Source organism: Triticum aestivum, chromosome 6D (genome assembly GCF_018294505.1).
Source record: "Triticum aestivum cultivar Chinese Spring chromosome 6D, IWGSC CS RefSeq v2.1, whole genome shotgun sequence".
Lineage (NCBI taxonomy): Eukaryota > Viridiplantae > Streptophyta > Magnoliopsida > Poales > Poaceae > Triticum > Triticum aestivum.
The window spans coordinates 152,460,861-152,478,293 of NC_057811.1; positions in this window are offsets into that span (position 1 = coordinate 152,460,861).

The window sequence follows — 17,433 nt, forward strand, 5'->3', positions numbered from 1 at the left end:
ACGGGGGTCCTCGGCCCAATCCACCTGGTCGGGAGACAACGTGGTGAGTACCCCCTAGTCTAGGACACCATCACTCTTGCAACTCCTTGTTCCAAAATCCATCAAATCTTTACCCAAAAACTTGAAAACTTCACAACACAAAACTCAAACAGAAAATCTCATGAGCTCCGTTAGTATAAGAAAACAAATCACCACCTTAAGGTACTGTAATGAACTCATTCTTTATTTATATTGGTGTTAAACCTACTGTATTACAACTTCTCTATGGTTCATACCCCCCGATACTAGCCATAGATTCATCAAAATAAGCAAACAACACACGAAAAACAGAATCTGTCAAAAACAGAACATGCTGTAGCAATCTGTATCAAACGTATACTTCTGTAACTCCAAAAATTCTGAAATAAATTGGTGGACGTGAGGAATTTGTCTATTAATCATCTTCAAAAATAATCAACCTAAAAGCACTCTCCAGTAAAAAATGGCAGCTAATCTCGTGAGCACTAAAGTTTCTGTTTTTTACAGCAAGATCGCAAAGACTTCACCCAAGTCTTCCCAATGGTACTACTTGGCACAAACACTAATTGAAATATAAAACCACATCTAAACAGAACCTAGATGAATTATTTATTACTAAACAGAAACAAAAATCAAGGAACAAAAATAAAATTGGGTTGCCTCCCAACAAGCGCTATCGTTTAACGCCCCTAGCTAGGCATAAAAACAAGAATAGATCTAGGTATTGCCATAATAATGATAGGGCAAATCACGAAAAATCATCTCATATTCCCTAAGTTCAGCAGCAAGTTTTATTTGTGGCAAGAAAAAGTAATCAAAAGGGCTAAATTTAATGGGACAGAAGTCCCCAAGATCAAGCTCGGGAGGTATTGGTTCCTCCTTTGGCCCCTCAAATTGCACGACCAATTCATCATTATAAGAATTCTTTTGGCAAAAAGTCATGAGACTTTGTTCAAGAGAAAAACCTAGCCCGTTGTTCTGAATATCAAAATTATCATTAAGCTCAGAAATTCTATTAACTAGAAATTCTATTAACTAGGGACCTTCTTTCTAAGGTTTTCATTATAAGCAACATGATCTAAAGATTGTAAACGCATTATATCTTCCTGATTAAAAAGGATAGCCTCTATGGGTGAACGACCAGCATCCACCCTATAATGTGCAAAAATTTCCTTGGCCTCTTTCATAATAAATCTGAACTCATGTGCCAAAAAGATAGTAGATGCACGTTTAACAGAAGAATGATCAATATTGGAAAATTCTAGGAAAATCCTTTGTATGCAAGGATGCATATGCATAAATTGTCTTTCAAGTTCAACTATGAGCAAGGATATAGCATCCGCAAGACTACTAGTTCTATGAAGAATAGACCCTCCCATAGTGGGCAAAGCACCGGCACAAGTAAAGAAATCTTGAATAACTCCTTTTCTAATAATATTACCACTACCGATCCGAAACTTTTTAGTGTGTAGAATAGTAGATTCTTCATGAGGATTATCAAAAGCATCAAAGTTTCCCCCATTATTAATATTATCCTTTTCAACGATAACCTCCCCAGTTTCAGACATGATGGCAACAAACAGCACTAAGAACAGGCACACAAGAAGCAAGCGAAAAGAGGCGAACGAAAAAGGGCGAATAAAACGGCAAAGGTGAAGTGGGGGAGAGGAAAACGAGAGGCAAAAGTCAAATAATGTAATGTGAGGGATAAGAGTTTGTGATGGTTACTTGGTATGTCTTGACTTGGCGAAGATCTCCCCAGCAACGGCGCCAGAAATCCTTCTTGCTACCTCTTGACCATGCGTTGGTTTTCCCTTGAAGAGGAAAGGGTGATGCAGCAAAGTAGCGTAAGTATTTCCCTCAGTTTTTGAGAACCAAGGTATCAATCCAGTAGGAGACTACACGCAAATCTCCTAGTACCTGCACAAACAATCAAGAACCTTGCAACCAACACGATAAAGGGGTTGTCAATCCCTTCACGGCCACTTGCAAAAGTGAGATCTGGTAAAGATAATAAGATAAATATTTTTGGTATTTTTGTTATATAGATTGAAAAGTAAAGATTGCAAAGTAAATAGTAAACTAGAATTGTAGATTGGAAACTTATATGATGTAAAGTAGACCCGGGGGCCATAGATTTCACTAGTGGCTTCTCTCAAGATAGCATGTATTACGGTGGGTGAACAAATTACTGCCGAGCAATTGATAGAAAAGCGCATAGTTATGAGAATATCTAGGCATGATCATGAACATAGGCATCACGTCCGTGACAAGTAGACCGAAATGATTCTACATCTACTACTATTACTCCACACATCGACCGCTATCCAGCATGCATCTAGAGTATAGTTCATAAGAACAGAGTAACGCATTAGGCAAGATGACATGATGTAGAGGGATAAACTCAAGCAATATGATATAAACCCCATCTTTTTATCCTCGATGGGAATAATAGAATACGTGTCGGTTCCCTTTCTGTCACTAGGATCGAGCACCGCAAGATTGAACCAAAAGCTAAGCACTTCTCCCATTGCAAGAAAGATCAATCTAGTAGGCCAAACTAAACCGATAATTCGAAGAGACTTGCAAAGATATCAAATCATGCATATAAGAATTCAGAGAAGAACTAAATATTGTTCATACATAATCTTGATCATAAACCCACAATTCATTGGATCTCGGCAAACACACCGCTATAAGAATTACATCGAATAGATCTCCAAGAACATCGAGGAGAACTTTGTATTGAGATCCAAAGAGAGAGAAGAAGCCATCCAGCTACTAACTATGGACCCGAAGGTCTATGGTAAACTACTCACACATCATCGGAGAGGCTATGGTGTTGATGTAGAAGCCCTCTGTGGTCGAATCCCCCTCCGGCAGATCGCCGGAAAAGGCCCCAAGATGGGATCTCACGGGTACAGAAGGTTGCGGTGGTGGAAAAGTGGTTTCGTGGCTCCCCTCGATGGTTTCAGGATATAAGAGTATATATAGGCGAAAGAAGTATGTCGGTGGAGCTACGAGGGGCCCACGAGGGTGGGGGCGCGCCTACCCCCTGGGCGCGCCCTCCTGCCTCGTGGCCGCCTCGTTGCTTCCTTGACTTCCACTCCAAGTCTCCTGGATTGCATTTGTTCCAAAAAAGATCCTCGCGAAGGTTTCGTTCTGTTTGGATTCCGTTTGATATTCCTTTTCTGTGAAACACTGAAATAGGAAAAAAAATAGCAGTTTGCAGGCCTTCGGTTAATAGGTTAGTCCCAAAAATAATATAAAAAGGTATATTAAATCCCATTAAACATCCAAAACAGATAATATAATAGCATGGAACAATAAAAAATTATAGATACATTGGAGACGTATCATCCGCACCAGAGTGGAACGGTAATCCTGTTCTGGAAGTCATGTTACTAGACCAAGGCGAACCTACAAACTATGAAGAAGCTATGATAAGCCCAAATTCCGATAAATGGCTTGAGGCCGTGAAGTCTGAGATAGGATCCATGTATGAGAACAAAGTATGGACTTTGATGGACTTGCCAAATTATCGGCAAGCGATAGAAAATAAATGGATCTTCAAGAAGAAGACTGATGTTGATGGTAATGTTACTGTCTACAAAGCTCGACTTGTCGCGAAAGGTTTTCGACAAGTTCAAGGAGTTGACTACGATGAGACCTTCTCACCTGTAGCCATGCTTAAGTCTGTCCGGATTATGTTAGCAATTGTCGCATTATATGATTATGAAATCTGGCAAATGGACGTCAAAACTCCATTCCTTAATTAATTTCTTAAAGAAGAGTTGTATATGATGCAACCATAAGGTTTTGTCGATCATAAAGGTGCTAACAAAGTGTGCAAGCTTCAGCGATCCATCTATGCACTGGTGCAAGCATCTCGGAGTTGAAATATACGCTTTGATGATGTGATCAAAGCATATGGTTTTATACAGACTTACGGTGAAGCCTGTATTTACAAGAAAGTGTAACATCCCAAAATTCTAAATTTTGGAATGTTATATTAAATAAATAGATTTGAATGTTTGGTTGATTGTGGTGTGGTTGCTTGTGTGAAATTGAGTGAAATTTGAAACTTCTTGAAAGTTAAATGAGAGGGAATAAAAGGACTTTCCCAAACTTTCAAATTTCATTTATGATCTCCATCAATTCAAATTCATTTCATCACAAAACCCTGGAGAGAAGATAACATGACTTCTTCCATTTAAAATGAAAAGGGTTTTTGAAAAATATTTGAATTTCATTTGGAAATATTTCAAATTCAGAAACTTCATGCAACTCAATGATTTTCATGAGAGAAGATAAAATGACTTCTTCAAATCATATGAAATATGAGTTGGAAGTTTAAAAGTATCAAATTTAAAGTCCCTTTGAAATTATTTTCAATTTGGAGTTTTTTAGTTTTTATTCAAATTATTTTTCTCAAAAAATAAAATAAATGGAAATAAGGGTAAAATGATTCCCTTTAGTGTAAGATTTGGAGAAATAAATTTGAAATCATTTTGGTACTTTTAAAATGATTTTTATGGGGTTTTATTGCAACTGTAGCACTCTTTGCTTTATTTAAATTTTTGTGGATTTTAGTTGACATAAGAAAAATGTTCATGTTGTAGAAAATCTTTTTCTGAAAATTTTGATATATTATATGCCTATGTTGTATTTTTATTTTAATTGGTTTTATTTTATTTTGTGTCTCTTTAAAAAAACTTTCCGGCCGACCGAACTGGGTCGCGGCCCAGCAGCCAGCCCAGCCGGCCCAAGTCGCCGCGCGCCTCATCTCCGAGCTCGGGACGAAGTCCCAGCGTGGCCGACACCGTCGCAGCCTCCGTGCCGCCGCCGGACTCCTCCCCTGCCCCTTCCCCAAGCCGGATCTGCCTCCCCGCCTCTCCTTAAATACCGCCCTACCCCCCCCCTTCTCTCCTCCTCAAGCCGCCGCTCGCCGCATCTCCCCACCGCTGCCGCAAGCCGCCGCCGCCTCCTGTCGCGCTGCCGCCTGCGCCAGCCACCGCCGACGCTGCTAGCTGCTGCCGCTGCCATCGCCGCACTCGCCAGAGCCCGCCGCCATCGGTTTTTCCAACCCGAACCGCCGAATCGATTGACTGGAGTGCGACGAGTAGAACTATCAGGAGTTATGAGTGCGAATCATCTTCATCAACAATACAAGGCAAGTTCACACTTTGATCATATCCCTTTATTACCCAGTTTTTATGCATTAGTTTCAACCCTCAAACATTGCATGAGTAGGATTTGATAACATGTGGGTACTGGGAAGTAGTTGATGAGGTAGGAACCTATTGTCTTGTATCAACACTGGGTTTATACATTATGCTTATACTACTTTGCTATGCTCGTAGACGTGGATTTGTATGTGATATTCATGAAAGATGTGAGAGTTATATTTTAACTAAGGGAAACTTAAGGTGGTTACTTTAATACACATCTGGGTGGAATGGTTGGGGTACCCTGGGGATACCAGTGGCTTGCCTGGACACCTGGGGAATCCAGTGTTGTCCTAGGAGATCCCGGGGTAACCGTGTGATCATCCTATTAGAATGCCACCCAGGCTCAAAGGGATCATAAGATTATTCATGCTAGAAACTTCCGTGTGCAGCCACAAGCCATTATGGGCTCTGGCATAGTTGAGTAAGTTGTGGGAAACCTTTCCATGATGGGCTAGCAGATGTAGGGGATTGTAGGTGTACCGGCCTATCAATCGGTTAAGGGGACCTCTTCGGAAAGACTGTGTCTCAGTCATCCGTTTCTCAAACATCATGCAGTGCGAGAAATACAACGGAGGAGATCGAGTCTTGTGGAGAAAAGTGCGCAAACCTCTGCAGAGTGTACAAACTACACATGATTAGCCGTGTCCCCGGTTATGGACATCTTGAGTATCTGGTACTTGAATTATTGATTCGATCTCATCACGTTACTTAAATAATTGTTGGGTTATTGATGTTAATTTGGGATTGAGTTGGGGTTACCTTCTCAATATTTCAACAAACTTTGTAGTTAAATAAAATATATTCCTTTGTTGTAGGGAAAAATTAGCTTTATGCAAAATTAAACTTAGAGCCTCCACCAGCCAAATATGCATGTAGTGATAGCCATTATTCAGCATTGCTATACAGTGTGAAATTGCCAGTACATTCAATGTACTGACCTACATGGCTGCAACGTCTCATGCTGCAAGATTCTTACGACGAGTAAGTGATACGTTAGGGTTACGATTTCTACACTCAACTTTGTCGTTGGTGTTGATGGGAATCCACAACCTTGTTGTTACTTCCGCTATATGGATTGAGGTAATAGTATTTACGTTACTTTATACATGTGATTTACCTCTGTTATAAATCCTCGAGTACTGTGTGTGTCAGCATACCGATCGAGGGATGACACTTAAGCACAGAGACTTGATCCATTCGGGCCGGGTCGCTACAGAAAGTGAGTGGGAGCTCTGTAGAATTTCTGATATTATATATGGATGACATATTGTTGATCGGAAATGATATAGAATTTCTGGATAGCATAAAAGGATACTTGAATAAGAATTTTTCAATGAAATACCTCGGTGAAGATGCTTATATATTGGGCATCAAAATCTATAGGGATAGATTGAGACGCTTAATAGGACTTTCACAAAGCACATACCTTGATAAAGTTTTTAAGAAGTTCAAAATGGATCAGTCAAAGAAAGGGGTCTTGCATGTGTTACAAGCTGTGAAGTTGAGTCAGACTCAAAGCACGACCACTGCAGAAGATAGAGAGAAAATGAAAGTCATTCCCTATGCCTCAGCCATAGGTTCTATCATGTATGCTATGTTGTGTACCAGATCTGATGTGTGCCTTTCCATAAGTTTGGCAGAGAGGTACCAAAGTAATCCAGGAGTGGATCACTGGACAACGGTCAAGAACATCCTGAAGTACCTGAAAAGGACAAAGGATATGTTTCTTGTTTATGGAAGTGACGTAGAGCTCGTCGTAAATGGTTATGTCGATGCTAGCTCCGACACTGATCCGGATGACTCTAAGTCACAAACCGGATACGTTTTTATATCGAATGGTGGAGCTGTCAGTTGGTGAAGTTCCAAGCAGAGCGTTGAGGCGGGATCTATGTGTGAAGTGGAGTACATAGCTGCTTCGGAAGCAACACATGAAGGAGTCTGGATGAAGCAGTTCATATCTAATCTAGGTGTAATACCTAGTGCATCGGGTCCAATGAAAATCTTTTGTGCAACACTAGAGCATTTGCCTTGGCGAAGGAATCCAGGTTTCACAAGAGAACCAAACACATCAAGAGACGCTTCAACTCCATCTGTGAAAAGGTCAAAGATGGAGACATAGAAATGTGCAAAGTGCATACGGATCTAAATGTGGCAGACCCATTGACTAAGCCTCTTCCGCGAGCAAAACATGATCAACACCAATAGTCCATGGGTGTTAGATTCATTACAATGTAATCTAGATTATTGACTCTAGTGCAAGTGGGAGACTCCAGGAAATATGCCCTAGAGGCAAAAATAAAGTTGTTATCTTATATTTTCTTATTCATGATAAAGTTTTATTATTCATGCTAGAATTGTATTGATCGGAAACTTAAATACATGTGTGAATACATAAACAAATACTGTGTCCCTATTAAGCCTCTACTAGACTAGCTCGTTGATCAAAGACGGTTAAGGTTTCCTAACCATAGACATGAGTTGTCATTTGATAACGGGATCACATCATTAGGAGAATGATGTGATGGACAAGACCCATCTGTTAGCTTAGCATAATGATTGTTCAGTTTTATTGCTATTGCTTTCTTCATGTCAAATACATATTCCTTCGACTATGAGATTATGCAACTCCCGGATACCGGAGGAATAACTTGTGTGCTATAAAACGTCACACCATAATTGGGTGATCATAAAGATGCTCTACAAGTATCTCCGAAGGTGTTTGTTGAGTTGGCATAGATCGAGATTAGGATTTGCACGCCGAGTATCGGAGAGGTATCTCTGGGCCCTCTCGGTAATACACATCATATGCTTGCAAGCAAATGACTAAGGAGTTGGTCACGAGGTGATGTATTATGGAACGAGTAAAGAGACTTTCCGGTAACGAGATTGAACTAGGTATGAAGATACTGATGATCGAATCTCGAGTAAGTAACATACCGATGGACAAAGGGAATTACGTATGTTATCATAACGGTTCGACCGATAAAGATATTCATAGAATATGTAGGAGCCAATATGGGCGTCCAGGTTCCACTATTAGTTATTGACCAAAGAGATGTATCGGTCATGTCTACATATTTCTCGAACCCGTAGGGTCCGCACGCTTAACGTTCGCTGACGATATAGTGTTATATGAGTTATGTGATTTGGTGATCGAATGTTGTTCGGAGTCCCGGATGAGATCACGGGCATAGCGAGGAGTCTCGAAATGGTTGAAAGGTAAAGATTGATATATAGGATGGTAGTATTCGGACACCGGAAGTGTTTCGGGGGGTACCGGGTACTTATCGGGTCACCGAAAGGGGTTCCGGGCACCCCTAGCAAAAGATATGGGCCTTATGGGCCAAGATAGGAAACGCACCAGCCACAAGGGGCTAGTGCGCCCCCATAGCAGGCCGGCCTAACAAGGAGAAGGAAACGGGGGTGGGAAAGGAAAGTGTGGATTAGGATCCCACTTCCTTCCCTCTCTCCCCCTCTTTCCTTCCCCCTCGGTTATATATGGCAGGGGGGCGCAGCTTGGGAGGGACTCCAAGTAGGATTCCTCCTACTTGGGCGCCTCCTATGGATACTCCTCCCTCCCTCCCACCTATGTATATGTGGGAGGGGGCGCCTAGCACACACCAGATCAATTGTTAGCCGTGTGCGGCGCCCCCCTCCACCATTTACACCCCCGGTCATATTTTCGTAGTGCTTAGGCGAAGCCCTGTGGAGATCACTTCACCATCACCATCACCACGCCGTCATGCTTATGGAACTAAAATACTACCTCGACGTCTTGCTGGATCAAGAAGGCGAGGGACGTCACTGAGCTGAACATGTGCTGAACGCGGAGGTGCCGTACGTTCGCTACTAGATAGGTTGGATCGCAAAGAAAGTTCGACTACATCAACCGCGTTGTGAAATGCTTCCGCTTACGGTCTACGAGGGTACGTAGACACACTCTCCCCTCTCGTTTCTATGTATCTCCTTGATAGATCTTGCGTGTGCGTGGAATTGTTTTTGTTTTCCATGCAATGTTTCCACACCTCTAGATTTTCAATAGGCAAATTGTGTTTAAGCACAGGTCGTTGTTCAAAGAAAATTGCATCTATCTCATTTCTTTCGTGCATATGCATATCATTTTCATGGTCTAGAAAATATTGTTCTAGTGGATCAGTAGGAGGCACGGCAATAGAAGCAAGACCAATTATTTCATCCTTACTAGGCAATTCTTTCTTATGATGTTTTCTATTGAACTTAGAAAAATTAAACTCATGAGACTCATCACCAAAAATTACACTGACAGTTTGTTTCTCACAATCTATTTTAGCATTAACGTGTTTAAGAAAGGTCTACCAAAGATAATGGGACAAAAGTCATCTTGTGGGGAACCAAGAAATAGAAAATCAGTAGGATACTTTACCTTCCCACACAAGACTTCAACATCTCTAACAATCCCAAGTGATGTGATGGTGTCTCAATTAGCAAGTTTAATAGTAACATCTATGTCTTCTATTTCAACGGGTGCTATGTCATTCATAATTTTCTTGATATAAGGTAAAAGGAATAGCACTCACGCTAGCACCTAAGTCACATAAACCATGATAACAGTGATCTCCTATTTTGACTGAGACAACAGGCGTGCCAATAACAGGTCTTTGTTTATCTTTCTCATCAGGCTTAGCAATTCTAGTTGCTTCATTACAGAAGTAAATAACATGCCCATCTATATTTTCTACCAAGAGATCTTTAACCATAGCAACGCTAGGTTCTAATTTGATTTGCTCACCGGGTTTAGGTGCTCTAATATAACTTTTATTGACCACAGTTGAAACCTTAGCATGTTCCTTTATCCTAACAGGGAAAGGTGGGTTTTCAATATAAGCAGTAGGAACAACAGGATCAACATTATAAATGATAGTTTCATATTTAGCTATTACTGGTTCTTTAACTTCCTTATTTAATAGGTGGGTGACATTTAAACTACTTCTCCTTACCGAGATCAACATGAGTAGCAAATGATTCACAAAAAGAGGCTACTATCTCAGAGTCAAGTCCATATTTAGTGCTAAAATTTTGAAAAGCATCGGTATTCATAGAAAATTTAACACAATCATACTTAAGCTTAATACCTAACTCTTTACCTTCATCGAGTTCCCAATCTTCATAGTTGCATTTAATTATCTCTAAAAGATCCCACCTGAATTCAGTAGTCTTCTTCATAAAGGAACTAGTACAAGAAGTATCGAGCATGGATTGGTCATTACGAGAAAGCCGAGAATAAAAATTCTGAATAATAATTTCTCTTGAGAGCTCATGATTGGGGCATGAATATAACATTGACTTAAGCCTCCCCCAAGCTAGAGCGATACTTTCTCCTTCACGAGGCCAAAAATTATATATATAATTCCGATCACGATGAACTAGATGCATAGGATAAATTTTCTGGTGAAATTCCAATTTCAATCGATTCCAATTCCAAGATCCAATATCATCGCATAGCCTATACCATGCCAATGCTTTTCCCTTCAAAGATAAAGGGAAAACCTCCTTCTTAGCTTCATCTCCGGGTAAACCTGCAAGCTTAAATAATCCACAAATTTCATCCACATATATCAAGTGCATATCAGGATGTTCGGTTCCATCTTCTGCATAAGGATTAGCTAGCAGTTATTTTATCATACCCGAAGGAATTTCATAACCAATATTTTCAGTAGGTGCAGTAGGTTGAGGGGCAACTAATTGTGGTTCCATTCGAGGTGAAGATACCCCGAACAAATCCCCAAAGGATTGTTCTCCATAGTAACAAGTGACAATAAATTTCAGCACGTAGTCATAATTTTTCCTTGCCAATTTCCAGTTACCAAGAACGCTTGACTCCCCGGCAACGGTGCCAGAAAAGAGCCTTGATGACCCACAAGTATAGGGGATCAATCCTTTCGATAAGTAAGAGTGTTGAACCCAATGAGGAGCAGAAGGAAATGACAAGCGGTTTTCAGCAAGGTATTCTCTGCAAGCACTAAAATTGTAAGTAGTGAGTAGTTTGATGGCAAGATAATTTGTAATGAGCAAGTAACGGTAATGACAACTAATATGCAGCAAGGTAGCCCAATCCTTTTGTAGCAGAGGACAGGCCAAAACGGTCTCTTATGATAAGCAAAGCGTTCTTGAGGGTACACGGAAATTTCATCTAGTCACTTTTATCATGTTGGTTTTATTCGTGTTCGCTACTTTGATAATTTGATATGTGGGTGGACCGGTGCTTAGGTGCTATTCTTACTTGAACAAACCTCCTACTTATGATTAACCCCCTCACAAGCATCCGCAACTACGAGAAAAGTATTAAGACAAAATCTAACCATAGCATTAAACTTTTGGATCCAAATCAGTCCCTTACGAAGTAGTGCATAAACTAGTGTTTAAGGTTCTGTCACTCTCACAACCCATCATCTAATAACTAATCCAAAATGCATTTCCTTAGGCCCAAATATGGTGAAGTGTCATGTAGGTGACGTTCACATGACACCACTAAGGGAATCACAACATACATACCATCAAAATACCGAACACATATCAAGTTCACATGATTACTTGCAAAAAGATTTCTCCCGTGACCTCAAGAACAAAAGTAACTACTCACAAATGATAATCCTGCTCAAGATCAGAGGGGTATTAAATAGCATAATGGATCTGAACATATAATCTTCCACCAAATAAACCATATAGTAATCAACTACAAGATGTAATCAACACAACTAGTCACCCACAAGCACCAATCTAAGGTTCTGGTACAAAGATTGAACACAAGAGATGAACTAGGGTTTGAGAGAAGATGGTGTTGTTGAAGATATTGATGGATATTTCCTCCCCAAGATGGAAGAGTTGTTGGTGATGATGATGACGATGATTTCCCCCTCCGGGAGGGAAGTTCCCCCTGCGGAATAGCTCCGCCGGAGGGCAAAAGTGCTCCTGCCCAAGTTCCACCTCGAGACGGCGATGCTTCATCCCGAAAGTTCTCTCCTTATTTTTTTTCTAGGTCAAAATGACTTATATACCAGAAGAGGGGCACCGGAGGTGGGCCGAGGAGGGCACAACCCACCAGGGCGCGCCTGGGCTCCCTGGCGCACCCAGGTGGGTTGTGCCCACCTGGTACGCCCCCTCTGGTAGTTATTTTCTCCAATAATTCTTATATATTCCATAAAAATCTTCGTGAAGTTTCAACTCATTCGGAGATGTGCAGAATAGGTGGCCTGACGTAGCCTTTTCAGGTCCAGAATTCCAGCTGCTGGTATTCTTCCTCTTTGTGTGAACCTTGCATATTATGAGAGAAAATGCATTAGAATTACTCCAAAAATCATTATTATGCATAAAAACATCATAAATAACAGTAGGAAAACATGATGCAAAATGTACGTATCAAGACCCTCTTGTGGAGTCTCCACAAGGGAAGTCATCACCGGCACCACTTGTACAAGATGTTAAGGGAGATCATGAACCTATCCAAGAACAAGATCAAGTCCCTCATGTTCCCGGGCAATATCAAGGGAAGGCTCATTCAAATGGCGAAGAACTAATTATTGAGGCTCAAGATCAAGCTCAAGTTCGTGATCAAGGTCAATATCAACACCAACCACAAGTCTCTTCATCATCGTCACTTCCCAATGAACAAGAACTTGTGGTTGCAAAGAGAAGGGTGTCTCCAAGGCTAAAACAATCTCAAGGACAAGCTTCTTCATCAAGTCCAAAACCAAGTGAAGAAGAGCTTGCAAGCAAAGAGCAAAAGGTGGCCGCCAAGTTAAAGCATCTTCAACATCTCACCGTGAACATCTATGGAAGCATAAATAAGGGGGTAACTACTCGTAGACGTTTGGCAAACTTTTGTGAGCATTACTCGTTTGTCTCTTGTGTTGAGCCCCTTAAGGTTGAAGATGCACTTGACGATCCAGATTGGGTAGATGCCATGCATGAAGAACTCAACAACTTCACCCACAACAAAGTATGGACCCTTGTGGAGAGACCGAAAGAGCATCATAATGTCATTGGAACAAAGTGGATCTTCATGAACAAACAAGATGAACATGGACAAGTAACAAGGAACAAGGCAAGGTTAGTGGCACAATTTCACCCAAGTTGAAGGTTTGGACTTTGGTGAAACTTTTGCCCCCATTGCCTGTCTTGAATCCATTCGCATCTTGCCTACATATGCCTCTCATCATGAGTTTAAATTGTAATAAATGGATGTGAAGAGTGCATTTCTTAATGGTCCTCTTAAGGATTTGGTGTATGTCAAGCAACCTCCTGGTTTCAAAGACCCCGATCACCCCTCTCACATTTATGAACTCCATAAGGCGCTCTATGGACTTAAACAAGCACCTCGTGCTTGGTATGATCACCTTACGGCGTTCCTAAGCGAGAAGGGGTTCCAGATTGGGGTAATAGATTCCACTCTCTTCACAAAAAGGGTAAAAGGAGAATTGTTTGTGTGCCAAATATATGTTGATGATATTATATTTGGTTCCACTAACCATGCTATTAACGTTGAGTTTGAGAATCTTATGACTAAGGAATTTGCTATGAGCATGATGGGAGAACTGAAGTTCTTCCTCGGTTTTCAAGTGAAGCAATTGAGAGGAGTAACCTTCATCAACCAATCTCTTTATATTCAAGACATGCTCAAGAGGTTCAAAATGTAAGATGTCAATCCCATGAAGACACCCATGCCCACAAATGGCCAACTTCTTTTTTTTCGGGTATACAAATGGCAAACTTCATCTTGATCCCAATGGTAAAGAAGTGGATCAAAAGTTATATCGCTCCATGATCGGTTCCTTGCTTTACCTTTGTGCATCTAGATCGGATATCATGTTGAGTGTGTGTATGTGTGCAAGATTTCAATCCGCTCCTAAGGAGAGCCACTAGCAGTGAAAAGAATCCTTCGATATTTGGTTCATACCCCAAACTTGGGCCTTTGGTATCCCAAAGGATCAACTTTCAAGTTAATGGGATACTCGGATTCAGATTGGGCCGCAGACAAGGTTGACCGCAAGTCCACTTCCAGTTCATGTCAATTCCTAGGGAGATCTTTGGTAAGTTGGTCTTCAAAGAAGCAAAATTGTATATCTCTCTCAACGGCCGAAGCCGAGTATATTTCCGCCGGAAGTTGTTGTGCTCAGTTATTATGGATGAGGCAAACTTTAATGGATTATGGTGTCAAATGTGACAAAGTGCCTCTTTTGTGCGACAATGAAAGTACAATCAAGATTGCTGAGAATCCGGTGCAACACAGCAAGACCAAGCATATTGAGGTTCGTCATCATTTCATTCGGGATCATGTGGCCAATGGATACATTGATCTATTCCATGTCAACACCGAGAAACAACTAGCCGATATTTTCACCAAGCCACTTGATGAAGCAAGATTCCATGAGTTAAGGCATGAGCTAAATATAGTGGCTATAAGTAACTTGGGTTGAGATTCTTGCTCATGCACACATACTCATATAATATCTTGCTTAGATGTAGGCGCATGTCTAGGGGGAGCTAGCTCAACTCATGAGTTACCTCATCATAGAAGTGCATAAATTGAACAAAATCTTTCACATTAGCCACTTTTAGGTGGCAATTGTGCTTCAAAGATGAGTGTTGGTCTTGGGCCCAAGGTTCATATCTTCGCGGTGCCATACCAAATAAACTCAAACATGGTGGCCTCGGCCACCGCCCTTATTGGAGGTTTTTGTCCACTTTTTTTGTGTGTGGTGTTTTTGGCCTTCGTCTTGTTTTTGGTTTTCTTGTGTTTTGTTGCCTGTCGATCTTCTCATCTAGTGCAAGTGCTCCATATATTCCTGATACGTCTCCGTCGTATCTACTTTTCCTAACGCTTTTCCTCTTGTTTTGGACTCTAATTTGCATGATTTGAATGAAACTAACCCGGATTGGCGCTGTTTTCAGCAGAACTACCATGGTGTTGTTTTTTGCAGAAATGAAATTTCTCGGATTGGAACGAAACTTTGCGAGGATTTTTTATTCAATAAAGAGAATTTCTGGAGCCAAGAACCACCAGAGGGGGGCACCTGGGTGGGCACAAACCACCAGGGCACCCCCCCTCCAGGCACACCCAGGTGGGTTGTCTCCACCTGGTGGCCCCGCAGACCCTGAAACCGATGCTATAAAATCACATATTTCCAGGAAAAAATGGAAGAGGAAGAATTATCGTGTTTCACGAGACGGAGCCGCCGCCACCTCCTGTTCTCCATCGGGAGGCCAGATCTGGAGTCCATTTGGGGCTCCGGAGAGGGGGATCTTTGATCTTCGTCATCACCAACCCTTCTCGATCGCCAATTCCATGATGCTCTCCACCAGGAGTGAGTAATTCCTTCGTAGGCTCACTGGTCGGTGAGGAGTTCGATGAGATTCATCATGTAATCGAGTTAGTTTTGTTAGGGCTTGATCCCTAGTTTCCGTTATGTTCTGAGATTGATGTTGCTATGACTTTGCCATGCTTAATGCTTGTCACTTTGGGCCCGGGTGCCATGATTTCAGATCTGAACCGTTTATGTTATCACCATTATATCTATGTTCTAGATCCGATCTTGCATGTTATAGTCACCTACTACGTGTTATGATCCGGCAACCCCGGAGTGACAATAGTCGGGACACTTCCCGGTGATGACCGTAGTTTGAGGAGTTCATGTATTCATCGTGTGTTAATACTTTGTTCTGGTTCTCTATTAAAAGGAGGCCTTAATATCCCTTAGTTTCCAATAGGACCCCGCTGCCACGGGAGGGTAGGACAAAAGATGTCATGCAAGTTCATTCCATAAGCACGTATGACTATTTACGGAATACATGCCTACACTATATTTATGAACTGGAGCTAGTGTCGTATCGCCCTAGGTTGTAACTGTCACATGATGAATATTATCCAACAAATAGCTGATCCAATGCCTACAATTTTCCTACATATTGATCTTGCTAAGTTACTACTGCTACTGTTACTATTGTCACTGCTACAAAACTATTACTATCACTGTTAGCGTTATTGTTGCTGCTACCACTACTATCAAAGCTATCATATTACTGTGCTACTGATCACTTTTCTGCAAATAATTAATCTCTAGGTTTGATTGAATTGACAACTCAGTTGCTAATACTTGCAAATATTCTTTGGCTCCCCTTGTGTCGGATCTATAAATTTGGGTTGAATACTCTACCCTCGAAAACTGTTGCGATCCCCTATACTTGTGGATTATCAATTCCCTTCTAGTAGTAATAGGAATTCACTCGCGACCTATTCAAAAACATAGACCGAAATGCTTTTCAAGGCATGGTAAGTGTTGGGGATATAACTATTGGGTATGACCCGCCCAGGAGGAGCCAGGTCATACCACTGGCGACTTATCAATGAAGATGGCGGGTCATAGCAAGCCTATTGACGGCCCGAGACCCATAGGCAACTTGAGGCCCAAGAGGATGAACCACCATATGTATAACTTATATTGTAAGGCAAGCTTAGTTAGTCACCGAGCCGGACACGCTATGTATAAAACGGTCGAGACACTGTAAACCGCCGGGCGTCAACCTGTGTATACAAAGGGATGACCCAGTGGCGAGTTAACTCAAGGAACAAACAATCGAGAGCTAGGTCGAGCATATTCGCTCCCTGGTAATCGAAACCCTAGCAATAAAACATAAAGCAGGAGTAGGCTTTTACCTCCTTAAGAGGGGCCGAACCTGGGTAAACTCTCTGTGTCCTTTGTCCCGTTTAACCCCGTTTAACTCCATGACTTAGTCGTTTCGCTAGGACATCTGTCGTGTCAAATCAACGATAGATGGCGCCCACCATGGGGCCAGCGCACGGTGGTTTCGAGTTCTTGAAGGGCAGCTTCGCAGGGATCAAGGGATACACTGTGGGCCGGATGACCAAGAGTCGTCGCGACAAGTTCTAAATTGATGACGCTAGCTGGGGCCCTGAGGCCAGCTCAATTGAGTACAGGTACCGGGTTCCCCTTTGGTGGAATCCACGTCTTCATCGGCAAGATCAGCAAATCGGGCCCTGAGTCGGAGACCTACACCGACATCGTCGAGACGGCTCAGCGTGCATGACCTGCCAAGGTTCAAACCGCGGTGAAGCGTGCCTTTGTGGGTTTCATCCACGGGGCAGAATTTGAGGAAGGATCCATGGCTGGTGGCGAGACGGCCATCTACT